At 45.4% G+C, this 27227-nt stretch overlaps 1 protein-coding gene and 1 pseudogene across 4 annotated transcripts in view; one reads left to right on the top strand and one right to left on the bottom strand.

Annotated features, from left to right (window-relative positions):
• si:ch211-51h4.2 overlaps positions 1-27227 on the bottom strand; it is a 477954-nt gene that overhangs the window by 68768 nt on the left and 381959 nt on the right. The gene's annotated exons all lie outside the window — the stretch shown is intronic.
• LOC119976881 lies at positions 17558-17758 on the top strand (annotated as a pseudogene).

The raw sequence follows: 27227 nt of genomic DNA, 5'->3' as shown, positions 1-27227 counted from the left end.
ACAAACAATTTCAGTAAAGAGATCCATCTCCATTTTTGTTGAGCAGTACAGAACATAACAGCTTCCGGTGACAAGGTACTATATCTGATCTGCAAGTGAGTGATGTTGACATAAATGTCAAAGAAAAAAATGCACTGCAATTCCTGGTTCTGACATCCGTCAAATTATACTTAAATCCAATAGATATATATAGATAATGAAAACAAAGTGCTGGAACAAAAATCTCAGCACGTCTGACAGCATCTGTGGAGAGAGAAGCAGACTTAATGTTTCAAGTCCAATATGAGTCTTCTTCAGGCCAACCACACAATGTGGTCACCTGGCAGTGACTGTCCCCAAACTGGCCTACTAGTGGAGACAGGGCTGGTTATCCACCCAGTTGTCAGTGGGTGGGGCTCTCAAAGTTAGAGCATCCAGTTAGAGAGACGGAGCCAATAACAAGAGAGAGAGGTGGACCGTCCGACCATTGTTTCAAGGACAGCAACATAGATACCAGGACTAAAGCTCCTGAAACATCGGTTCAAGCCCCACCACAGCGGCTGGTGAACTTTACATTCAATTAAGTAAAAAATCTGGAATAAAATGCTCTTTTCGGTAATAACGTTGATTGTCAGAAAAACTCATCTGCTTCACTAATCTTCTTCTGGGAAGGAAATCTGCTGTTCTTATCTGGTCAGCGGAATGATGGGAGATATCACTGACATCAAGTGGCACTTACACCAGCAATAACCTGCACAACAGTGCCCTGTCTGGGTTCTGTCAGGGTTTCTCAGGTTGACACCTCATCACAGCCTTTCTCCAGACATGGACAAAAGAACTGAATTCTAGAGGTGAGGTGAGAGCGATTGCGAATGACATCAAGGCAACATTTGACCGAGTGTGACATCGAGGAGACCTAGCAAAACTGGAGTCAATGGGCATAAGGGTGAAAATTCTCCGCTGGTTGGAGTCAGACCTGGAATAAAGAAAGATGACTGTGGTTGTCGGATGCCAATCATCTCAACCCGGAAGACAATGCTGCAAGTGTTCCACAGGGTAGCATCATAGACCCAACCATTTTCATTTGCTTGAATAATGATTTTTCCTCTATCATAAAGTTGGAAGTGGGGATGTTCGACTTCTGGTGTTGGCCATGGAGTGAGTGGTCACACACAGGGCAGCTCCAGCTCAAAGGCATTGGCTTGAGCTATTTTTACCCCAAAACGAGGGAGTTGCGAAAGGAAATTGCAGCTGAAGGTGTGGAGGAGAAGATACCCCCCCCGGGAGTGGCATGTGTGCTCGTCATTAGACCCCGCAGAAGGGGTTAAGGACCTGGCCAAGGAACTGGAGGAAAGCTGTGGCAGAGTAGCAATTGGGAAGATGGCGGAGGGGTAAGGGTTGTCGCAATTAGGAAAACCCCAGATGGAGCAATTGATGATGTTTATTAGAGAGGAGGTTCGCCAGCAGCAAAAGGAGATGCATGAAGATTGATCGAAAGCCATCGAGGGAGTGGTAGCCGAGAAGTGTCTGAAGGTACAGGGGTCGCAGATCTGAGAGATGGAAAAGGTGATGCCCGATCACAGCGATTGGGTGATGGCATTGGAGGCAGAGGTGGAGCTCCTGGGGGACCTTTGCAAGTCGCTAAGGGCAAAGGTAGAGGAGCAGGAAAACAGGTCCAGCAGAACCTACGTACCGTCGGCTTGCCAGAGGGTCTGGCTGAGGGTGAGGAAGGCACGAACGCCACAAGATATGTCTCAAGGATGCTGGCGGGGTTGGTGACGGAGGGTTACCGTACAAGGCCTCTGTGGTGGATAGGGTGCACAGGTCCCTAAGACAGGATCAAAGAGTGGTGGAGCCACCACAGGTGCTGAGGCTCTATAAGTTTGTAAAGTAGAAGCAGAACTGTGAATGGGCACAGAACAGAGTCCAAATCTATCAGGACATTAGAGCGGAGCTGGCGAAAAGACGTGCCAGGTTCAACAAGGCCAAACTGGTTCTACATTAAAGGCAGATCCTGTTTGGACTACTGTACCCAGAGAAACTGGGTGGCTTTTGAAGGCCGGGAGTATTGTTTTGAAATCCTAGAGGAGGCCAATGATGTCATGAGAGACCATAAATTGGGAGAGAACTGAGTGCTGATGTGAGACAGAGCAGCGGGAACAACAGAGGTTGGAAGATGCAGGTATTGTGGGGGGCTGGAGGTTGGGGACTTTTTCCTCGGGTGGGGTGATTTTGCCGTTGTGATTGTCTGCAAAGGAGCAACAAGTTTGAGAGGGGCAACTGCCCCCCCCCCCTCCCCTGTCATTTGTGGTGTTTTTTCTTTTTGGAGGGGTTGGTCTGTGGTTTTGTTTGTGTAGGGGAGGGTGGGGTCCACAGGGAGCCATTTGCACAGATCAAGGAGGAAAAGGTGAAGGGGGAAGAGGTGGACGGGTAGATAGGAGGAGCCTTTGGGCAGGAGCTGCCACGCTAGCAGGTAATGCTGGTGAACGGAAGTGAGGTGGCCTCTGGATTGGCCAAGTGAGGGTCTGGGCGGAAGAGAGAGGGGTGCAACGTGGCTGTGTTGGAGAATGAGTGGAGTCATGGGCGGAGAAGGGGGCCATCTTGGATGGGCCTGGTTAGGGGCAAAATTAAAGGAGGCAGAAATGGAAGGAAAGAATGGCGGACATCAGAGGGAAGGACATCAGAAGAGGCGCAAGCTTCCGGTAAGATTTGCAACATGGAATGTACAGGGATTGAACGGGTCGGTGAAGAGGTCTCGGGTTTTCGCTCACTTGAGGAGCCTGAAGGCAGGGGTGGTCTATCTGCAGGAAATGCACCTTCGGATGAAATATCAGGTCAGGTTGAGAAAGGGACTGAACTCTTTGTGGGTCAGGTATTCCACTCAGGGTTTGACTCAAAGTCATGAAGGATGGCCATCCAGCTGAGCAAAAGGACGGGCTTTGTAGGGGCCAAGGAAGGGAGAAGGTGTTTGCCGGTGATCAGAGAGCATGTGGACTTGAATCAGAATGGGGAGGTATCAGCGGCCACATTATGGAGGCACTGAGGGCAGTGGTTTGGGGGGAGATTATCTTGCTCAAGGCGTACAGAGAGAGGAGGAGGAGGGAGGAGTATGAATGGTTATTGGACAAGATCGTCGAGGTGGACAGGAAATATTCAAATGCCCCCAACAAGGAGGGATTGGCAGAGAGAAAGAGGTGACAGGGGAAGTTTAAAATGCTGATGACAGGGAAGGCAGTGTGGCAGGTATGGAGGACGAGGTGGGTGCAGTATGAATATGGAGAGAAGACAAGCCGTATGCTAGCCCATCAGCTACCAAGGCAGACCAGGGAAATTCTGAAGGTGTGGACAGGGGGAGGTAGTGCCGGAGCCCGGGAAGATTAACAAGGCGTTCACTGAGTATTATGAGAAGTTACATAATAATAATAAACACATGGCTGAACCAGGTGGTGAGGATGGGGATATGAGGCTGTTATTGAATGAGCTGGAATTCCCAAGGCTGGATGAGAAGAGGAGGCCGGCACTGGACGAGCCGCTAGGTCTGAGAGAGGTGATGGATAACATAAAAGGGATGAAGTCGGGGAAGTCCCCGGGGCCGGACGGGTACCCAGCAGAGTTCTATAAGGAGTTTGCGATGGAGTTGGCACCACATTTACTGGGGATGTTTAGCGAGGCACTGGAGAAGGGGAAGCTACCAGAGACACTGACCCAGGCGTCAATCTCATTAATCCCGAAGAAGGGGAAAGACCCTTTGGAATGTGGGTCATAAAGGCCCATATCGTTGTTAAACACGGATGTGAAAGTGTTAGCTAAGTTATTGGCGGGGAGGATGGAAGGATGCATTCTGGGGGCGATTGCAGAGGACCAAACGGATTTCATAAAGGGCAAACAGCTTTCCAGTAACATAAGATTGTTATTAAATTTAATCGTGACTCCATCGAAGGGACCGTTACAATAGATATTGGTCTCGATGGGCGCGGAGAAGGCTTTTGACCAGGTGGCGTGGAGGTTCATAACTGTCGATTTGAGTTTGGGCCCAAGCTTTTGGCGTGGTTGTGCCTGTAGTACGTGGCTCTGGTGGTGAGTGTACGGATAAGTGAGATGAGTTCACAGAGCTTCGGGTTGCACAGGAAAATGAGGTGTTAGCTTCTGGCTGCTGTTCAGTAAAGAGTCAAGAGATCTGCTCCTTTCCCAAGGCATCTTTATTGTCCTTGAGCACACTCTATACAAAACTCTATCACCACACCACACCAAGTCAAGTGCCACCTGCAACCACTTTACAAATCAGTGTCGATTCTTGGATACATCAATGAGACATCTAATTGGAATGTCTCTTAACCCATTCCTTAACATGACGCAGGGTCGCTGTCGCCGCTGCTATTCACGTTGGCAATAGAGCCCTTGGCGATGGCCCTTGGGGGGGGTCAATAGAGTGGCAGGGGATTGTGAGGGGGAGTAGGGAACACTGGGTATCGCTGGACGCAGAAAACCTGCTGTTGTTTGTGTCCCATTGGAGAATTTGAGAAGAATTATGGACATACTGTAGAGGTTCAGGTTCTTCTCAGCCTACAAGATGAATGTTGGAAAGAGTGAGGTGTTTTCGGTGAGTCAGGGAGCTAATCTGGGGGTGTTGTCACTTCGGGTTGCCAGGGACAGGTTTATATATTTGTGGGTCCAGGTGACGGGGGAGTGGGCGATGATGCACAAATGGAACTTGACAAAATTGGTGGAGGAGGTTAGGGAGGACTTTGCGAGATGGGATACATTACACCTGACATTGGTGGGGAGTGGCCAAGTGGTAAAAATAAACGTACTGCCAAGGTTCCTGTTTGTATTCCAAACTCTCCCGATCTTCATTCTGAAGGCCTTTTTTCGGAAACTTACGCAGACATTTCAGAGTTTATTTTGGGGGGGGAGGGGGGGGTGTGTGTGTGTGTGTGTGTGTGTGTGTGTGTGTGTGGAAATGCCGAAGGTGAAGAGGGCCCTGCTGCAGAGGCAGAAAGGGGGGTTGGCACTGCCAAATTTGTTGCACTATTACTGTGCGGCGAATGTGGAGAAGGTGAGACGGCAGTGGGAAGGAGAGGAGTTAGAATGGGTTAGGATGGAGGAGGAGTCCTGTAGGGGGTCCAGCCTGAGGGCCATGGTGACAGCCCGGTGGTACAGTCCATGAGTAGGGCATGGAATAAGCTGAAGAAGCACTTTAGGATGGAGGGGAGGTTATTGTTAACATTGCTGTGTGGGAACCATGGGTTTCAGCCGGGGGAGATGGATGGCATTTATAGATGGATGGCATTTATAGGTGGAGAGACGTGGGGCTGGTGAGGGCAAGAGATTTATCCCTGGAGGAGAGGTTTGCAAGTGCGGAAGAGTTGTGGGAGAGAGTGCAGTTGCCGAAGGGAAGTGAGCTCAGGTATATGCAAGTGAGGGACTTTGCGCAGAAAGAATGGAGAGTGTTTCCCAAGCTGCCAAAGTATAACCTACTGCCGCAGTTGCTGCTCCCGGATGTGCAAGGTGAAGGAAGGATTGGAGATATATGCGAGTGGCTGGGGGAGCAGGGGGAGCGCAAGTGGTGAGGATTAAGGCGAAATGGAAGGAGGAGCTGGGGAGGAATAGGGTGGGGAGTGTGGAGTGTGGCGATGCGCAGGGTGAATTCAACCTCATGTGCGAGGATGAGTTTGATTCAGTTTAAGGTGGTGCATAGGGTTCATATGACTCGGGCAGGATCAGTGGGTTCTTTCAGGGGGTGGCAGGTGAGTGTGAGAAGTGTGGGCGAGGACTAGCAAATCACGCACATATGTTCTGGGGCTCTGAGAAGTTGGATACTTAGTGGGAAGGGGTGTTTGAAACTCGATCAAAGACTGTGGGGGTGGAGGCCGGGACGGACTGTATGGTGGCGAATTTTGGGGCGTGGAAATGTCCAAGCTGATGGAGGGGAGGAGCGTTGTGGCCTTCACCTCTCTTGTTGCCAGCAGAAGGATTCTGATGGAATGGCGGTCGACAATGCCACTGGGTGTGGTGGCCTGGCCTGGTGACCTGTCCAACTTTCTCTGGCTGCAAAAGATCAAATTCAAATTTAGGGGACCAGCGGAGGGCTTTGAGGTAGTTGGGGACTGTTCGTCGTGGGGGCGGGAGGGGGAGAACCTGCACAAACTGTGAGGTGTGGAGAATGTTTTCTGATTTATTTATGTTTTTGTACCTTTGAATATCTTTGGAATAATATACATTAAAAAAAAGTGGGGATATTATTATTATTTATTATTATTATTCGCTGATGATTTGTTTAGTATCATTTACGACTCCTCAGAAACTGAAGAAGTCCACACCAACCTCAGGGTCGGGGGGGAGAATTCATGGGCTTCGTACGTTTCTGGACCCCTTACCTACAGGGTCTTGGGTTTTTAGAATTAGGACTCATAATTACAGTGGGGTTGAATTATTTTAGCAAAACCTCTTGGCTTTTGTATCATACAATTTACAACCACTGCTTTGTCAGCCAATTACATACAACTTAGCTATTCCTATTTTGCAACCAACTCCGCTTCTTTGAACTTGGTCCTAAGCAATATCCGCATAATGACGTTCAAAAAATTTGAACCTCACAAAAATCTTGAACCTCCTACGTATAAATGAGAATGTCTTGAACTAACAATGACTTATTCTATTGGTGTATGACTCTGACTTTCACTTCCAAGTTTAAAAATGGCAAAACATTACAGTAAATTAGTACAGTGAGACATATGACAGCCACTGGGTAGCACGGTGGCACAGTGGTTAGCACTGCTGCCTCGCAGCGCCAGGACCCAGGTTCAATTGCGACCTTGGGTGAATGTGCAAACTCCTTAGAGTTGTGGGAGAGAGTGCAGTTGCTCCGGTTTCCTCCCATAGTTTAAAGGTTTGCAGCTTAGGATTGGCTATGCTAAATTGCCCGTTAGTGTCAGGAATAGGTAGGTTAGGTTATGGAGTTCTTGGGCTATGGCAGGGAAGTGAGCTTGGGTGGTGTGCTCTTTCAGAGGGTCGGTGCAAACTTGCTTGGCCCGAATGGCCTCCTTCTGCACTGTAGGTATTCTATGACTGGAGAGAGGCGGTAGCGCAGCCAGACCCCAGGCCTCCTGAAGGCACAGGTCCCAGTGGTTAGCACCTGACTATGTCTACCCCCCCCCCCCCCCCCCCCCCCCGGTCCTGGCCACCTGCAGCAAGACCTGGACAACATTCAGGCTTGGGCTGAAGTAGCAGATAACATTCATACCGCACAAGTACAGGTGATCAGCACCTCCAACAAGAGAGATTCTAGCCATTCCCCCTTTATGCTGCCATCGTTGACGCCCCCACCATCAACGTCCTGGGAGTTAGCGTTGACCAGAAACTGAACTGGACCAGTCATATAAACACCATGGCTACAAGAACAGGTCAGGGGTTAGGAATTCTGCAGCAAGTAACTCACCCTTACTCTTTAAAGTTTGCCCACCAGGCACAAGTCAGGAGCATGATGGAATACTCTCCATTTTCCTGGATGAGGGAAGCTCCAACAACACCCGAGAAGCATCCAAAGTACATAACTCATTTGATTAGCATGCCATCATCCACTCCCTCCACTTTCAATACTTAGCAGCAACAGTGTATACCACTTGTTAGATGCACTGCAGGAACTCACCAAGGCTCCTTAGGCAGTGTCTTCCAAACCCACAATCACTACCATCTGGAAGGACAAGGGCAGCAGACACAGGGAACACCACCATCTGGAAGTTGCCCTTCAAGTCACTCACCATCCCGACTTGGAACTATATCATCGTTCCTTCACTGCCAATGCATCAAAATCCTGGAACTCTCTCCTTAACAGCACTGTGGATATACCTACACTGCATGGACTGCAGCTGTTCAAGTTAGCAGCTCACCATCACCTTTTCAAGAGATGTTACTAATGGAAAACAAATGTTGGCCTTCACAGCAATACTCACGTCCCATGAATAAATTAAAAAAATACAAATTGCTAAAACTTGTGTTGCAGGCTAGAGGAAAACCAGGCACAAGTTTTATTTCTCAAGGGATAGAATTAAAAGTAGAGAACTTCTGCTGAACTTGTATCAAACTTTGGTTAAACCTCTCTTGGGGATACCGTGCACAGTTTTAGTTGCCATATTATACAAAGGATGCAGAGACACATTGGAGTGTGTGCAAAAGGGACTTACAAGGATGATAACACAATTGCAAGGTTATAGCTATCAGCAGATGATGGATAGGCTGGGTGTCTTTTCTCTTGAAAAGCAGAGGCTGAGGGGGCGGCCTAACCGAGGTCTTTAAAGCTATGAAAGATTCTGTCTGATAAGAGTAGAAGCCGAGCAATTTTCTGCTTGTGGGAAAAACAAAATTAGAGGCCATGAATATAAGATTATCATAATGAAATCAAATAGGGAATTTAGATGAAAGTTCTTTATGTGGTAAGAATATGGAACGTGCTAATATACTGACAATCGACTGCTTTGTTGTTTCGATGTCTTACTGGGAAATTTTGCCTGCATGCTTCATACAATTTGACTTCAATAACATGGGAAGTGTTATCTCATGCATTATTCATCTGTTTGGGTTGATTATCATGAGGTAGTTTCTCAATTGGAGTCTGTACTGTTCCTTGCATCTTTCCCATAGCAACTGACCACACATATGATGTAAAATACATATTTTTTGCCCAAACATCATGAGATAAATTAATTGAGGACTTTGGAAATTGGTGTTTTTTTCCAACATCTATCATTAACTTTTGTTTGTTATAGTTTTGGAAATTTAAAGGTGACAAATGACACTTCAACAGGAAATAATGTTGGGTAATTTGTGGGGTATTTTGTTTCCACTCCCCCCCCCCTCCCTCCCGTCCCGACTGTTTGAATGAATAAGGTTGAATCTTCCAATGAGACGAATTATTATATGGAATTGCAGCACTGCACTCAATCATATCTGCAACCTACAGCATTTCAATTTAATCATGTCATTGCCAGTAACAGATCATTTATCAGTCACACATTTTCTTCCCTTTGTTTCAATTTTACAATAATGGGCTTCCGTTTTAAAGATTCAGAATGTGGATCTTATAGCATCTTCTATTGTTCCTTTGTTCTCTATTAATAAGTGAAGGAGCTTTATTTTATTTGTCAATGGGATATGGGTATCATTGGCAAGGCCAACATTTACTGCTCATGCCCAATTGCCCTTAAGAAGGTGGCAATTGGCAATTTTATCTGAATAATAAAACAAAAATACTTTAAATGAAATACAATTGCTGTACTGTTCTATGTTCTATGTACAATAACATACATATCTTGTTCCCTACTTTCCATCCCGGGATACAGTCTTGCAGAGAAAAAAAACACTTTATATCTTTTGCATGGATGAGTTTTTAAAAAAAACTATATATTTTGTAACTAATAGTGTATTGGTAGTGAGGAGACGATGTAACTTTCTTTCTAGATTCTTTTCCAGCTAGTGTGCATTTCACCCCCCATGATGAACAACAATATTAGACATCTCCTAATTATACGGTCATTTAATGTTTGTTGAAGATGGAATATCATCAAATCAATTGTGGGAAATGTCTCACTTGATATCTACTAATACAAGAAAAGATTATATTGGGGGTGAGTTTCCACAAGGGCCATTTGCTGTCACTTCAGAGGATGAGTCAGTGAAACCACAGAAAGTGCAAACTTTGCTAACACCATTTCCCCAGGATTTCTGCCACTCTCCTGAACAATGTTTCACCTAATTTTCACAGAGCTTACTTCATGAAGACTGCATTTAGCAATGAAAAATGGCAGGCTGCCAGTAATTGCAGCTAATAATCTGATGTTAAAGTAGGCTTTTATAAGTATATTGCACAAAATTATGTCCTTTGCAGATCGGAACCCTCAATCAAGGAGGATGTAACTATATCATGAGTGGGAACACGTGAAATAATTGTAATCTAATATCCAGCGAGCACAGCAATAAACCTCCAAAATTGCCACCATACTCATGTAAGATATAAATAAGAATTTTCAAGCTGTGTCATCCCAATCAGCCAAGCTATACTCTCTCAGCTCATTGAAATTCCGCGTTCTTCTGAAAGGTACAGAAAATTGATCAAGAACAAGCACAGTAGGTTTGTATGTTTCGTGTTAATTCATTGCACACACAGTTTTGAAGGTCATTTGAGTAACCTAATTGTGCAGCCAATTTCACCCAGCTAAAATACTTCGAATAATGTAGGTTTACTGAACAGAAACAACAGGTTAATGCCAACTAGTAGGTTAAAGTAGTTGAACAAGTATCATCACACTAAGCTATCATGCATAATAGATTTTGAGGCATTGCGATAACTCAGGACGCGATCTGACCGAATGGTAAAAGAGGGCCGAACAAGTGTGTTTAGCCAGGTATTTCCCAGTGCTCACATAGCTGAGAAACACCACACTATCTATCAGTACTCTGGTTCTATTCGGGGTCTCAGTGGGGAACGCCCTGATGAGGCTGAAATTAGTCCCGTTTCCTGCACTGAGGTGCTCCGCTCGCTGGAACTCCTCAGTGCAGGAGATCGGGAGCTCTTGCCCCCCCTACCCCCCTCCCCCGACGCGACCGCCAAAACTCTCAAAGCCCCAACTCACCTATAAGGGGGTCCTCGGTTCCCACGCACCCCACCGCACCCTTGTACGACACACCCCGGGCCCAATCCCCGTCATGGGAAAATGCCAGCTTGGCACCGTGGCAGTACCAGGCTGGCACCCAGGTGGCACTGCCATGTTGTTAGGCTGGTGGCACAAGGCTGGCAGTGCCAGGGTGCCATGTTGGCATTGCCAAGGGAGTACCAGCAGTGCCAGGGTGCCACCCTGCCCAGAGAGTAAACACGTGGGGACCTCCAATCCACCGAGAGACGCCTCCAAGTGCCTTTCCATCTGGTCATCACTTGTGGAGACCAGCACTGAACAGTGCTCGCCCCGAGGTCTCAGAGGCAAAGGGGTTAGATCCCAATGCCTCTGGTAGATCAAAGGCGAGCTATCTTACTATAATATGCTGATCTGCAAAATAGCGATATTTTGATTCGGACATGATTCAGATCATGATGTCTCGCGAGTTCGCATCAGATCTCGGGAGGCATGGTGAGCTGGGTAGATCACAGAATAGGGATCTCCCAGCATCTGCTGACTGCATCACACTGCCTTTCTGGCCACGACATGGCAACACTGCCGGTAGATCATGCCCTCAAAGTGTGACAATGGAGCGAGCACTGTCAAATCCTTTTATTGGTAGATTTGAGAAGAGATGAGGTAGAAAAAATGGAGTAGCAATCAACTGTTTGACACTGTGATTTTTGTATTTTGTTGATATTAAGGCTGTTGCTCTTTTGGCAAGATGCCCATTCGATAAGTCTCACTAGAGATAGCATAGCCAAACATGAGTAAGAATTTGTTAGTCTACAAAATTCATTTTCAATTGAAGTCATTTTCTTTTATTCTTTCCTCGCCACGTGGCAATCATCCATCTTTGCTCCTCACTCCTGAAACTGTTCACCCTTCTCCCTTGAACTGAATTGCCCCATTTTTATGTTTTGAAATTTTAAGCTCGTGTGATATAGCTTGGAGACACCTTTCATGGCTGCCCAAGCCAATATCCAGCTTCAACTTTCTCACTCGACCTTCCAGCTTGGGCCAGGTGAGAATGGTGCAGTGCAGCAGGTTCCCGAGGCCTTCTGCTGAATACTGAAGCATCAGGAAAAAAATAAGTCTTGTCCCCTTTTTACGGCACTGACTGCTGTAAAGCAGGTAGGTTTAAAGGCCCAGGACACTTTAGGCAGCCAGGGAGAACGTAAGTGTGTAAGGTAAATGAGTATGAAGGGGAGGGGGGTGGAGGATGGGTTGGGGGGTGGGGGTTTGGTGGAGTAGGCAGTGGGAGGGTGGGGGAGTTGGGTGGTCAGTGCAGGTCAGTCAGAGGGTCAGGAAGATAGTTGGGGGGGGGGGAGGCAGGGGTGATGAATGGGTAGTTGGGTTGATGGGGTGTAGTCGGAGGTAAGTACCAGAGGTACCCAGGAGTTAGCAGTGGTTTTAATACTTGTCACATTTGCTGGAGAAATATTCTGGTAAGACAGTAGGAAAAATCTAAAGTAGCAGACGATTCCCAGTGCAGGGTAATATACAGTGAATGGTAGAACCCTCAAGAGTATTGAAAGTCAGAGAGATCCAGGTGTACAGGTCCACAGGTCACTGAAAGGGGCAACACAGGTGGAGAAGGTAGTCAAGAAGGCATACGGCATGCTTGCCTTCATTGGCCGGGGCATTGAGTATAAGAATTGGCAAGTCATGTTGTAGCTGTATGGAACCTTAGTTAGGCCACACTTGGAGTATAGTGTTCAATTCTGGTTGCCACACTACCAGAAGGATGTGGAGGCTTTAGAAAGGGTGCAGAAGAGATTTACCAGGATTTTGCCTGGTATGGAGGACATTAGCTATGAGGAGCGGTTGAATAAACTCGGGTTGTTCTCACTGGAACAACGGAGGTTGAGGGGCGACCTGATAGAGGTCTACAAAATTATGAGGGGCATAGACAGAGTGCATAGTCAGAGTCTTTTCCCCAGGGTAGATGGGTCAATTACTAGGGGGCATAGGTTTAAGGTGCGAGGGGCAAGGTTTAGAGTAGATGTACGAGGCAGGTTTTTTTTTACACAGAGGGTAGTGGGTGCCTGGAACTCGCTGCCGGAGGAGGTGGTGGAAGTAGGGATGATAGTGACATTTAAGGGGCATCTTGACAAATACATGAATAGGATGGGAATAGAGGGATACGGACCTAGGAAATGTAAAAGATTGTAGTTTAGTTGGGCAGCATGGACATCACGGGTTTGGAGGGCCGAAGGGCCTGTTCCTGTGCTGTACCTTTCTTTGTTCTTTGTTTGTAATTGCCCATCGGAGGTTTGAACAGTCTGGGCAATTCCTGTGCAGTTCTTACATGGGAACTTCCAAGGGATGGAACCTCCATGGTCCTGAAGATCAGAGGTTAGGTGCTGAGAAAATAACTCACATGGAGAGGCTCTTTGCTTGGATTTCAAGAAGACAAAGGGAGAGACCAGTTAAGTCCTTGGAGTTTATAAGAATGAGAGGTGATATGGTTGAAATAAAAGGTTCTTTGGGGGTCAGACAGAGAAAATGTTGGGAGGCTGTCTCCACTAATGGGAGAGAGTAGGACTGGAGGGCATTGTCACAGAATAAGGGGATACTCGTTTAAATGGATTTGGGGAAGGATTTATTTTCTCAAACAGTGATGAACTTTTGAATTCTTTACCTCAGGAAACTGTGGAGGATGAGTGCTTGAGTGTTTTCAAGGCTGAGATCGCTAGGTTTTTAATCAGTAGGGGAATTAAGGGTTACGGATAGAAGGCAAGAAAGGTGCGACACGATGACAGAGTGGTTAGCACTGCTGCCTCAGCTCCAGGGTTCCGGGTTCAATTCCGGCCTCAGGTGACTGTCTGTGTGGTGTTTGCGCATTCTCCCCGTGTTTGCATGGGTTTCCTCCAGGTACTCCGGTTTTCTCCCACCGTCCAAAGGTGTGCAGGTTAGATGGATTGGTCATGCTAAATCTCCCTTAAGTGTCCCAAGATGTGTTGGTTAGGTGCGCTTATAGGACAGGGCAGTGGGCCAGGTAGGGTGCTCTTTCAGAGAGTCGGGGGCCCGATTGGCTTCCTTCTGCACTGTATGGAGTATATGGTTTCTATGCAAAGTGAACAAAGTGTTAGATCAGCCATGGTCTGATGAAATGACAGAACAGACTCTAAGGCCTGAATAGCCTAACCCTGTTTCCATTTCTTATAGTCTTATGGTCTTAAGAGGCTCACAAGTTCTCCGGGTCCATAGTGCGATGTAAACAAAGGACTAGGATATCAACTGTCTTCATTTGTTAAGTAACTTTTGTTGCTTAATATCGAGTCATTAAGAGTCACCTCATTTGAAATTTGTCTGGTCTTGAAATATTTTATAAAACAGGGGCACTTACTCCAGAATAAGGCCTGCATGCCAATGACCTCCATTAGAAAATGCAAGGTCAGTGGGAGGCTGCCTAACTTGTGAACTCACAATGGATGTTTACGCGACTAACATTACATCTAGGTATTGTGTCAGATGGCACAAACTGCCCTCAGGTGGTCTGGAGGTGAGGGAGAAGTTGGGGCTCCCTTAGATGTTTATTGACCGTGCCCCTGTGCACCTTTGTCAAGGGACCATGCCAACAAGATTTTTAAAATTATATTGCCTCCCTTTTGTGCTTCCAAACCTGACCCCCCTATTTATTTCAATGGAAAGGAAAATCAGGGTGGATATAATGGCTAGCCGATGGTAGGAAAATGGATAATTCTTTAAACGGATAATTAATATTTAGCTCTGCGACTGTGTATTTTTGTAATATTCAGTTACTCTGTAGGAATTGGAAATTACCAGGCAGATGTTTAGATGATAAAATGTTCAGACACAGGTTGGCTTTATGCTTCTTCAATAGCTATCTCAGCTGTCCTCCGAGAACAAGGTCACACTGTGTAAAGCAAATGATAACATCACCTGTAGATAGGCTTTGTTCATTAATCTCTCTGTTTCCAGTTGAATGTGAGTTATTCTGGTAGAACCTGCAGTTATTAATGTGGGAAAACAGCCAATTAATTGAATGTGGAGGAGTTAATGTTATTAAAAATGTGTATCTTGACACAGCAAGTTGGAAAAATGGTATAAAAAGGGATGCCAGGGGTAATAGCTCAGAAATGGATGAGGCCACTCCCCAAGCTGGACTATGTGTTGGGCCAGTTAATTCCTGTGAACTCAATCCTCTAAGTATCTGTCCAATTATTATTTCTAATAGTTACCTTGTATGCGTAATTCCTTTCATTGGCAATGAATGCTTCTGAACTTTATTATCTGGAGAATTGGGGAATGAGCTTAAAAGGACATTCTTAACAGATTTGATATCAACATTCTCTGACTCCTCCATGACAAGATGTCATCAACAGTACTCACCGACGGAAATAAGGCAGAAACCTTCAAGGCCAAGATTGGAGTCAAGCAGGGATATATCATTGCCTCCATCCTTTTTTCCCACCTTCATTGTCACCATCTTCAACCTTGCAAAGAGCAAGCTTCCCAGATCAGTGGACATTCTTTACAGGATGGATGGAAAACTTTTCAATCTCAACCGGTTGAAATCCAAGCTGAAAGCACTTGTGAAACTTCAGTTCTTCTTTGTACCTCCGTCTTGGCTAAATGATGAGTTGTCCTCTTTGCCTTGCTGGTGATGTCATTTTGCCAGGCACGCAGAGCTTTGCTTTTCTTGTCGATGAGGTTTTGAATGGCGTGGTTGTTTTTGTTGAACCACTCTTGGTATTGCCTGTTCTTGCAGCCTATGGTTTCTTCACAGCTTGAGATGATGGCTGTCTTCAGCTCTTTCCAGTTTTCCTCTACTCCAGTAGAATGGACACTTGAGAGATTTTGAGGAAGACATTGTTGGAAGCTCACTGGCAATCTTGGCTATGAGGATTTGTACATGTCAGGTTCTGAAATTCAGAATTTCAGTGAAAAATGTCGGAGATAGGAGGAGAAAGAAATTAGAACACTAAAAGATTTATTTCTTGGGGGTCGTTTTGAGGGATTGAAGGAGCTGGGAGCGAAGTATGGGCTGGAACAGGGGGAAATATTTAGATACATGCAGCTTTGAGACTTTGCCAGAAAGGAGATACAGAGTTTCCCAGTGGAGACGGCTTCCACATTGCTGGAGGAGGTGCTACGGCAGGGGAACTAGAGAAGGAGGTAGTATCGGCGGTTTACGGGGCTATTTTGGAGGAGGGGAAGGCGCCACTAGAAGGGATAAAGGCAAAGTGGGAGGAAGAGTTGGGAGAGGGTATGGAGGAGGGGTTCTGGTGTGAGGTGCTCCGGAGGGTGAACGCCTCCACCTCGTGTGAGGCTGATGAAGCTGAAGGTGGTGTATAGGGCACACATTACAAGGGCGAAGTGAGCTGGCTCTTTGAGGGGGTAGAAGATGTGTGTAAACGTTGCAGGGAGGCCCCGCAAACCATGTTCATATGTTTTGGTCCTGTACAAAGCTGGAGGATTACTGAAAGGAGGTGTTTAGAGTAATCTCTAAAGTGGTGCACGTCAAACTGGACCTGGGCCCTCGGAAGGCCATATTCGGGGTGTCGGACCAACCGGGATTGGAAACGGGAACGGAGGCAGATGTTGTAGCCTTCGCCTCGTTGATCGCCTGAAGGCGTATCCTGTTAGGGTGGAGATCAATCTCTCCACCCTGTGCTCTGATGTAGCGGAGTGACCTGCTGGAATTCTTAACGCTTGAAAAGGTCAAATTTGAACTGGGGAAGGATGGAGGGGTTCTACAATTCATGGGCGTTATTCATTTAGCACTTTCCAGAATTGGATCACATTGAACATTAGGGGGGTTGGAGGCTGGGAGGGTTGGGGGACTGTATGTGTTAATGGTGACTATGGGTGATTCCTGATTCCTTTTTGTCATTTATTTATGATAACATGCGGGCTAATGTTTAGGGTTTGGTGGGAGGATGGGATCGCTGTTATTGATATGGGGATTGACATATCATTCATTACTGATTATTGTTTATTGTTGGGTGTAAATTTGGGAGAAATTAGAAAAATAAGAGGAATAAAAAAAGTATTAAAAAAAAAACTGAATTTCTGACCACAGTTAGATGAGCTGCTGGAAGCGGTTTCCAGCCAGTTTGGGGACGGAACAGATTATTTTTAGGGCCCATTTTCAAGCCCTTCCCCCATATGGATCCTGAAGAGGGCTGCTCAGTCAAGAAGAAAGCTGCTGAAACATATTCCCCTGTTCATATTCCAAGACTGTGACGACTGAATCAAACTTCACTGCCCACGTGCCATCCAAAGCTAGGGACTTCCAGTACTCATGGTCCTGTTCCTACCATATCTCACCACAGGGCTTGTCTGTGTGAGGGTGCGTTGGTTTCATTTATGTAGGCATTTGTTGTGGGACACCTTTTAACGAGGGTGTGCCGTTTCACATCAGCAGACACACGGTCCTTGACCGAGGGTAGGTCTAGTTACATTGGTGAGGGAACCTCAATAACTGAGGATCTCCCTACTGCTTCGGCCTTCATCTGTCATAGCAGCCATTGATAACCATACGAATATCTTCCACCTGATCCGCCATTGAGGACTTGTTTTAGATTGCGCTTTGTCTGATTCCTCCCCTCCGACCTTACCGTCATGGGTGACACTGCCAAGAGCTTAAGGCTCCCAACGGCATTGTTCTCGGGATTAACTGAACGTTCAAGCCTCTCCACCAGGGGCAAGGTGGCAATCTAAGGAAAGGTGCAAAATAATAGCTTCCCACTAAATCATTAGTGCATCAACAAAGTACTCTTAATTAGTATAAAACTGCCTACGGACTTTCTGTTTATTGTCACAAGTCATTACAGCTAAGGTAATTAGTCATAGTCCACGAAAGAGCAGAAGCATGTCTCCCCATTACAGAGAGACAATTGGTTATATATAGCCTGAGGGGCACCACTCCACATCTGTGAGGCAAGACAATGAGGCAGTTCTCTCGGCCTTTTGGCTAAGATCAAACCCGAGATCCGATGTAATGTCTGTTCTGGTCAGCTTGCATCTGATATGTCTCTTTTGTGGGTACCATGAATTGGAATCAATTTGATTTTAAGCAAGCAAGGAGATGGATTAAGGGCTTGCCCTGCCCACTCTGTGCATTGGCTTTGTAACTCTGAGAAAGGAATGAATTACCTCAGCCAGTACAGGGATTGAACCTGCAACAGCGGTGTCATTCTATATCACAGTCTAACCATTTAGCCAACTGAGCTAACTGCCCCCAGCAACCCCCCCCCACTTGATAACTCGAAGAAGAGGGGAAACGTCCTGATGGTTTGAAATACTATAATACCAACCAATAACTAAACAGTAGAATAAAAGATGTTCGAAACTTGGCATAATGACATTTAGAGTACAGCTTTTTGTCAGTGATATTTATCATCAGACAACCTTTTTAGCTTTCGTCTCTGCCAGTGATGTACTGCTAATTTACATTTCTATATTAGATTTTGGAGATCATGCTGTTAGCTGTAATAGACAAAATCCTTGAGAGCAAAGAAGCTAATCTAACTGAGCACCATTTTACAGGGAGGATTTGAATTATGCTGACAAACTATTGAGTTCCACTGGCAGATTAAAATAATGACTGCCTGGGAAATTAATTTTTAAACAGGCTTAAAAATTATAATACTGTATTCTGGGTAACAAAAGAAAATCATTAAAATTGTCGGGTCATCAGTTTTTTTTACAGAGAAAAATGTCACTTGACTGAAAAGCTAAGACCATTATTCAACTTTGGCTGGAAACAATGGTGACAAATGGTAATGGAAATATGGCAGGTCTTATACATAGCATTATGATTAGTTTAAACTGGAAAGAAATGCACATAATGCGCTTATGGCAAAAAGTTGATGTATTATAATCTGAAGCCATGGTTAATTACACACATCACACAACTTTCATTTAACCAGTTCATAGAGTCATTATAGCACTTGGAAGCCTCTTGGCCATTATGCCTGTGCTGATCTTTGAAAGAGCTATCCAATCAGTCCCATTCACGTGATCTTTCCAAACATCCCTACTGAAACACATTGAATGTACAAACATTGCTACACAGTGGTCCTGTATTTCATCGGCATCAAATCTATAAGTACATAAATGAAAAAAACGTAACTAGAACTGGAAAGGCGTTGCCGCATCATCGGAAGCTTCTCCCCTGATGATCCGCCCACAATGGGTCGAGTTCCCAACGGTGCGGAACAGTTATGCTATTTTTTTTCCGTTAACTTGTGTGGCGGCTGCAGACTGTGTCCAGCTTCGCCACAGTTGGGGGGGTGGGTAGCCGTGCCACTGACCGGGGGCTTCGACGAGGGCTGGGGGGGTCTGGTGGGGGATGGTCCTGGGATGGCAAAGGGGGTTACTGGGGGTCATTATTTGGCAGGCTGGGTCCAGGCGCGGCCGGCGCCACTTTGTACAGAACAGCTGCCAGAGGCCACTGCTGTGCGAATGCACAACCATGGGTCCGGCCATTCTCCAGTTTTTGTCGTGGGAGCCGGGAGCTTTACCCGGGAGCTAGCCCCCCCAACGGTCCCAGAATCGGTGCAGCTGTTGCGCCGTATTTTCTGACATAAAACACCACTGTTCCCATGCCGGCATTAGCACTTAGTCTGAAATCGGAGAATGCAGTCCATGAATTTGTTTTTTTACATTGCATGATGTGGTCTAGCACTTCAGACACCGAAAAGGAAAACTTAATGCACTTAACTCCTGGTCTCGCATCAGCCATGTTGCAGACTTGGCTGTTGAAGCATGGAAACAGGGATGCCTTGCATTCATCAGGAGCGACAATGATCTCAAACCTTTTATGATTCCCACTCTTCACAACATGGGTTTGGGTTCTAACCAAATTTGAAACACGGTGAAGGAAGAAAGTTAGAAACCCAGTGCACTTGTATTGCAAGTTTTCCTAGCCTGATTACGTGGTCATCCAGACTACGATGGATATCTCCTGCACCTCCGGGCTTCTCAGACTCGTGAAGGGGGATCTGTGCTGTCTAGGCTGCCCCAACCAAGATTTCAGGCTGCTCTCTTTGAGCTCCTACACCTTCTTCCTGCCGCTGCTCCTTGTGGGTCCTGCCTCTGCCAACTGTTTTCAGAGCTGTCCCCACTCTTTAACCTGAGCTCAGAGCTTCTGGCTCTAGCCCCCCCACCCCGTCCTGAAGACGCTGCTCTCCCCATTGCCACCTGCAGATGAAGGCCCAGCTGACAGATCTGTTCTGTAGCCATGGGGAATACTCCAGAGACGGCAAGGTCTTGTGTCCAGCCCTGTGTCCAAGTTTGGAGTCAGGGCTCAGTGCAGCTCCCCCACTACCCTGGGGGAGCATATCCAATTGTCTTTTGAAAGTTATTATTGAATCTGCTTCCACTATCTTTCAGGTCATAGATTTCAGAAAGCTTGGAAAAAGAAAAATAATTTTTGTTTCTTCACTTCTTTTTTGCCGTAATCTTAAATCTGTGTCCTCTGGTTAAACACTGGAAACAATTTTACTTACTCTTTCAAACGCTCTCATTGATTTGATCACCTCTATTAAATCTCCCTTCAACCTCTCGAAGAAGAGCTATTCCAGCTTCTCTAGTTGCTCCACATAACTGAAGTTCCAGCGCGCTGCGTGTTGTTCGGTGGCTGAGGCAGACCGCCAGCGGGATATTTTGGTCCCGCTGTTGTCAATGGGTTTTCCCATTGAATGCACCCCTCAACGCCAAGGGAGCCCGAGGCGGGGTGCGCCGTCGTTGGGACCGTATATCCCGCCTGATTGACCGGCCGGTAAATTCCGCCCATATTCTCTTCTTTTGTTTATAAAAGTGTTTTCAAGATGTCTTGCCACCTTCAAAGGATTGTGATGTGAACTCCATACTTTCTGTTCCTGCATTCCCTTTAAATTTTTACCACTTAATTTATATTCTCTCTCCTTCACTTCACACTTTTCTATATTAAATTTCATATGTCATGCGTCAGCCCATTTCACCACTTTATCTCTCCTTGTTAAGTCGGCTACTGTTTACTACATTAATATATTGTTAGCTATTATTGGAGGGGTGTTAGATATAAAAGCAAAGTGCTCAGATTTCTTACAGGAATTCCCACTAGCATTGTACCTCAGTTAACACCAACACAACATTGTGTGTATTTACCCATGATAGGATAATTGGTTTGTCTGGTAAGTTTGCAAGTATTATGTACATATTAACTTGGTTAGTAACCTGTACACAGCCAAGTTCCTCCAGATCTGTACATTGGATGCATTTCTCCAGGCCTTCCTGAGTTGACTTGCTAAAGTCCTGATTCTCTAACCCATTAGATACTGATCCAATTGATCTCCAGCCTTTCTGTCATCATGCATCAAAACTTCATAAAACATGAATGATCTTTGGACAGACAGGACACAGAATCATGGAATCTCTACAGTGCAGAAGGAGGCCATTCAGCCTATCGTGTCTGCACTGACCCTCCGAAAGAATTCTGTACCCAGGTCCACTCCCCATCAATCCCACCCTATCCCCATAACCTAGCCTGGACATGAAGGGGACTTTGAGAGAAACCCGAAGCACCCATAGGAAACCCACGCAGACATGGGGAGAATGTGCAAACTTCATTCAGACAGTTACCCAAGGTCAGAATCGAACCAGCGTCTCTGGTGCAGTTGGCAGCAGTGCGAACCACTGTGCAACCATGCCGACAAATCAGGTCTGCATTGTTAAGTTCACCACGAACCACTTGCACTGTTCATGGACCAGCCTACATAGCCGAGAACATTTTTGTGAAATCACATCGGAAACCTTAAAAGCCCAAGATGCTATGCTGACTCCTACATGAATATATCTTATTCATCCTTATATGCCCATGAGTATTGATACAATTGTAAAATATATGATTACTATGGATTAGGACCATTTCTTTTGGTTTATGAGATTATTGTAATTTGGGACTGTATCTTTAAATGTAGACTAAATGGAAGGATCCATGGGTGCCCCTGCAGGAGTCTGTCTGACAGTAAACTCGAGTGGTTTAGTTGACTCCTGAATGACCCTTTCACACATGAGTGACCCTATTATGGACTGATCTGATCTCTTCACACATCTTCTCTACTGAGTAGTACTGCAATCCGTATGTTTAACCCGATGCCTGTGTCTACATATTTACATTGTGTATTTATGTCCTATGTATTTTTTTTCATGTATGGAATCATCAATCTGGATTGTACGCAGAACAATACTTTTCATTGTACGTCGGTACACGAGAATAAAACAAATCCAATCCAATCGATGAAAAGGACAATCATAATGTGTTATTTAAGGGCAAGAGCTAAACGGTAACACCTGGGGATAATGACCAAGATCATGAGGAGTTAAACAAGGTCGGAGGGTTCGCCTAACTGAAGCTAGAGGGATAGTCCCCAGGAAAACTCTCACTATGGCAATAATATTGGGAAAGGAAAAGAACAGAAGTAATGCTCTTGATATTTGCAAAATAATTTGGACTGGTTACAGGAGGAGTTAGTGTCCACTTAAGAGGACGAATAACAGCAAAACTGAGGTTTTTGGCTGTCAGGAAAAGTAAAAAGGGGCAACCCCTGTTGGTTGTGTGAAGTACAAGTTGCCTATGAAAGGAAAATAGCGTTTGTCTTTAGCATTAGTATCGTAAAAGTTCTTTTAAAACGAGTCATCCTTTCAGTTAATAACTGGAAGCTTGAATTTCTCTTTAAACCATTATCAGTCTCTACGGAGCTCATAAAAGTATATATAATATATATATATACTTTACTCATACAGTTTTATTTGGAAAAATTAATGAGATTAAAGATGACTGATTTTACTGATGCTGTCTGTAAGAAGGAAAACTAGTTTGTCTGTTGTACATACATATTAAAAACCTCCTGCAGAGTATTATCCTGTAATGGGAGATTTCCAGTATTCGCTAGATCAATTGCTGATCCCGCCATTTCGCAGAAACTGGGCAAATCAACAGTGAGACTCACTCGTCAGCATCCCACAATGATCCAACATGTTGAAATGTTATTGTACACTTCTGAGCAAGCGAAAGGCACGCCGGTTGAAATATACAGATCAGGCTCTGAAGAGGAAATCAGAGCTTGCCTGCTATTTTAACAGTATTCCTGAACAGGGAATTAGAGATAGAGATAGAGAAATACAGCACAGAACAGGCCCTTCGGCCCACGATGTTGCGCCGAACTTTTGTCCTAGGTTAATCATAGAATTTTGGACAATTTTTCATGGCCAATCCACCCAACCTGCACATCTCTGGACTGTGGGAGGAAACCGGAGTACCCGGAGGAAACCCACGCAGTCACGGGGAGGATGTGCAGACTCCACACAGACAGGACAGTTGAAAAACACTCTGGTTCATCCAGCATGACCTATGAAATTGTGAATCTCGATATATGAACATTCCACCCAACCAAAGCCATGTTCCTTTTTAATTCATTCATGGAATATGGCATCACTGGCAAAGCCAGTAGTTGTTGCTCCTGAACGGAGTGTCTTACTCGGCCATTTCAGAGGCCATTTAAGACATTGCTGTTGTGGATCTGGATTCACACGTAGACCAGGCCAGGTAAGAATGGCAGATTTCCTTCCCTGGTGAGCCAGATGAGTTTTTACGACAATCGCAAATCATTTTCTGATCATCATTAGACATTTAATCCCAGCTTTGTATTGGATTCAAATTTCACCATCTGCCATCAGAAAACTAGCATGCAGGTACAGATAATAAAGAAAGCGAATGGAATGCGGGCATTTATAGCGAAAGGAATAGTGTATAAAAATAAGGAAGTGTTGTTGCAACTGTACAAGGCATTGGTGAGACTGTACCTGAAGTATTGAGCACAGTTTTGGTCCCCTTATTTGAGGAAAGATGTAGGGGCATTGGAGTCGGTTCAGAGGAGGTTCACTAGGTTGATTCCAGAGATGATGGGTTTGGCGTAAGAAGAGAGATTGAACAGGTTATACTCTCTGGAGTTTAGAAGAATGAGGGGAGATCAAATTGAGGTATACAAGATGATAAATTGTATGGATAAAGTAGACTTGGAGCGGATGCTTCCTCTTGTGGGGCATTCTAGAAAGAGAGGTCATAGTCTTCGGATAAGAGGTAGCCTGCTAGCTGTACTGCCAGCTTTTCCTGCCATATATTTTGACACTTAGTCAAAAGAAAAACCCTAAGGTATCACAGAGCCCGCCAACAACTTTGGGAGATTGGGGCGCCCTATAAAAAACAAGGACACCTTGGAAATTGAACACCCCTCTCCCCTGGATATGGACCCCACCACGCACTGAATTCCCAGCATCTCTCCCATGGAACCCCCTTGGTACTGCATCTGGCTCTGGCCAGTGCCTGGAACATCTCCATGCCAGACACTGCCCCTGCCCCAACTTTTAAAGTCAACTTCCCATTTACACTTTTAGGGGGCCGGCGGGGACATTCAAGTGGGGAAATCCTGCCTGCGGAAAAGCCGTTTTGGGTGTTCCACCTGATTCTACACCATTCAGTCTGGGTTTTTACAATAATTACCCAGAAGTTAGAAAAGGTTTTAATTCTTCTAACCTTGTCTGGGTAACAGAAACTATGGCAAGTTTACATTTAAATCGCATTTTCAGATGCTTCGCAGCGCAGGGCAATTGCCCAGGGGACGAAGAGTCTCAGAAGAAGAATCATACGGACTCAAAGCGTTAACTCTGTTTATCTCTCCACATATGCTGCAGAATGTTGAATTTTCCGAACATTTACTGTTCTTATTTGCCCAGAGGAAGTTTGCACTTCTGGGTAATTCCGTGCAAACCCTTACCTTGGAAGTTCCGAGAGGGATTTCCCAGCATACCTTTGGGATACTTCCCAAATCCAATGCTGGGAAGCTCAGAAGTTCCAGCCCATGAACTTTGTTTCTTTGTTGAACATTTTCAGCATTTTCTGTTTAAGTTTCAGATTTCCAGTATCCGTGGTATTTTGCTTTTCTGATGTTATGGATTACATTCCTTGGTGATCCATCTGATGTTTTAAAGAAACTAAGAGGCACAGATAGAGTAGATTGGTAGAAATTATTTCCCACTAGTTTGTTTAAAAATTAGTCAGGCCTTTCAGGAGTGAAATTAAGAAACACTTTGTCACAAAAAGAGTGCTATAAGCTTGGAATTATTTTCTGCAAACTGCAATTGATTTCTAGATTTTTGTTAACTGAAGGAATATTAAGGAATATTGTTAGGATACCAGACCAGACCCCACTGAATGTTAGTTTGTCATTTGTAAACTGTGGGGGAAGGACTACTTCACCCTCAGGAGTGATTCCACTGACAGAGGGCGGGATTCTCCAATAATGGGGCTGTGTCACTATGCCGGCGTGAAAAGTGGTGTCAACGGTCCCCGATAATGGGGAATGCTCCCCTTCCTAGAGGAATAGGTCAGCGTCGGAGTGGTCCCCGCAGCTCCAGCCAGCGCGGAATGGCTGGTGCCAGTTCGTGCATGCGCACTACGGCGGCATATTTGGCATATTTCTGCTAATATGCGGAACGGCCGGCATGATTCTACTCATGCGCGGGGGTTCCTTTCTCCGTGCCGGACCCCGGGCAACGTGGCGAAGCCCCACAGGGGTCCGGTGTGGACGAACATAGGCCCCCCACAGAACCAGCCCGCCCGCCGATTGGTAGGCCCCGATCCCCCCCCCCCCCCCCCCCCCCTCCCCGGGGTCGGACCCGGCGCGGGGTTGGAGAATCCCAGCCAGAGATCTTTCATATTAAAACAAACTTTATCCTTAACACCGTATCAACTCCATGATCACAGAAAATAACTTATAATTAACAGTTGAACAATTCTTAACGATGAAATGAAACACTTTAACTTATACCTTATCTATCTCCAATTAAACAAAGTCCATTACAGGTCAAAAGCCACTTACAAATAAAGTTTTCAAACACAGAGGTATTTACTGTCCTCTGTGTAGAGAGTTGCTTTCAACAAAGGAGGCACCACCTGCAAATCTTTCTGCCGTTTGCAGAATAAATGCAGAACTTGCTGCAGACCTGGCTCCTCCCATTAATTACATTTCTATCCCAGTAACTGTCTTGTTACACAGCCCCTCAATTATGCAAACCCAGTGAACCTTCTTTCTATGAATAAAAGTCCATTAGCTCTGTATTGGTAAACAATTAAAAGGTTAAAATAAATGATTATCCCACTTTTACAACATCTTAATTACATCTTTTGCAGACACACCACCTGTATATTAAACCAGGATTTATGAAAAATATTACAGCAAAAGATATATAATGCAATATATGTAACAATTTGCTATATTCATCACAATATGAACAATGGTAAATATATGGAATTAGGTTGCTGATCACCATGATGTAATTGAATGGCTAACCAGGCTCATGGATCTATTAGGGAGATCTAATAGAAACGTACAAGATAATGAATGGCTTGGATAGGATGGACGTAGGGAAGTTGTTTCCATTAGCAGGGGAGACTAGGACGCGGGGGCACAGCCTTAGAATAAAAGGGAGTCACTTTAGAACAGAGATGAGGAGAAATTTCTTCAGCCAGAGAGTGGTAGGTCTGTGGAATTCATTGCCACAGAGGGCGGTGGAGGCCGGGACATTGAGTGTCTTTAAGACAGAAATTGATAAATTCTTGATTTCTCGAGGAATTAAGGGCTATGGGGAGAGAGCGGGTAAATGGAGTTGAAATCAACCATGATTGAATGGTGGAGTGGACTCGATGGGCCGAATGGCCTTACTTCCACTCCTATGTCTTATGGTCTTATGGTCTAACTAAATGGCCAAGTCCTGCTACAATGTTTCTAAAGAATGCCTTGATATAATTAACCAAGAACAATCCCAAAGCTATAATTGTGCCTGTTTCCTTTAAGTACCCCACTTGCGTAAGATGTGACATCAGCCCCAACCAGAAAATGTTTCACCTCTCGACTGAACAAATTCAGTGAATCAGCATCTACCAGGCAATCCAGTAGCCTGTACCAAAGCCCACTATTCTCTGGGAAAAGAGCCACCTCCTGACATCCAACTTAGATCCGGCTTATAAAATTGTGAACCCTTGCTCTCCCTAACCTATTTAATTTGAATAATGTCAAAAAGGACAGAATCAGCTTCATCAGCACGGTAGCATATTGGATAGCACAATCGCTTCACAGCTCCAGGATCCCTGGTTCGATTCCGGCTTGTGTCAATGACTGTGCGGAGTCTGCACATCCTCCCCGTGTGTGCATGGGTTTCCTCCCCCAGTCCAAAGATGTGCAAGTTAGGTGGATTGGACATGATAAATTGCCCTTAGTGTCCAAAATTGCCCTTAGTGTTCGGTGGGGTTACTGGGTTATGGGGATAAGGTGGAGGTGTTAACCTTGGGTAGGGTGCTCTTTCCAGGAGCCGGTGCAGACTCGATGGGCCGAATGGCCTCCTTCTGCACTGTAAATTCTATGAAAATTCTATGATCAGCTTATAAAACTTAAGCAGATCTCCTTCACGTTTACACATTAGGGTTACAACTCTTTAAGCCTATTTGGTAACAAAGATGGCTTATACTAGGAATGAGTCTAGTGCCCCCCAACCCCCTGCACCCTTTCCAAAGGCCCAACTGCC

The sequence above is a fragment of the Scyliorhinus canicula genome, chromosome 13 (genome assembly GCF_902713615.1).
Source record: "Scyliorhinus canicula chromosome 13, sScyCan1.1, whole genome shotgun sequence".
In the NCBI taxonomy this organism is placed as follows: Eukaryota; Metazoa; Chordata; class Chondrichthyes; order Carcharhiniformes; family Scyliorhinidae; genus Scyliorhinus; species Scyliorhinus canicula.
The sequence above is the reverse complement of the archived record's forward strand: the minus strand, read 5'-3'. Positions and strand labels throughout refer to the sequence as shown.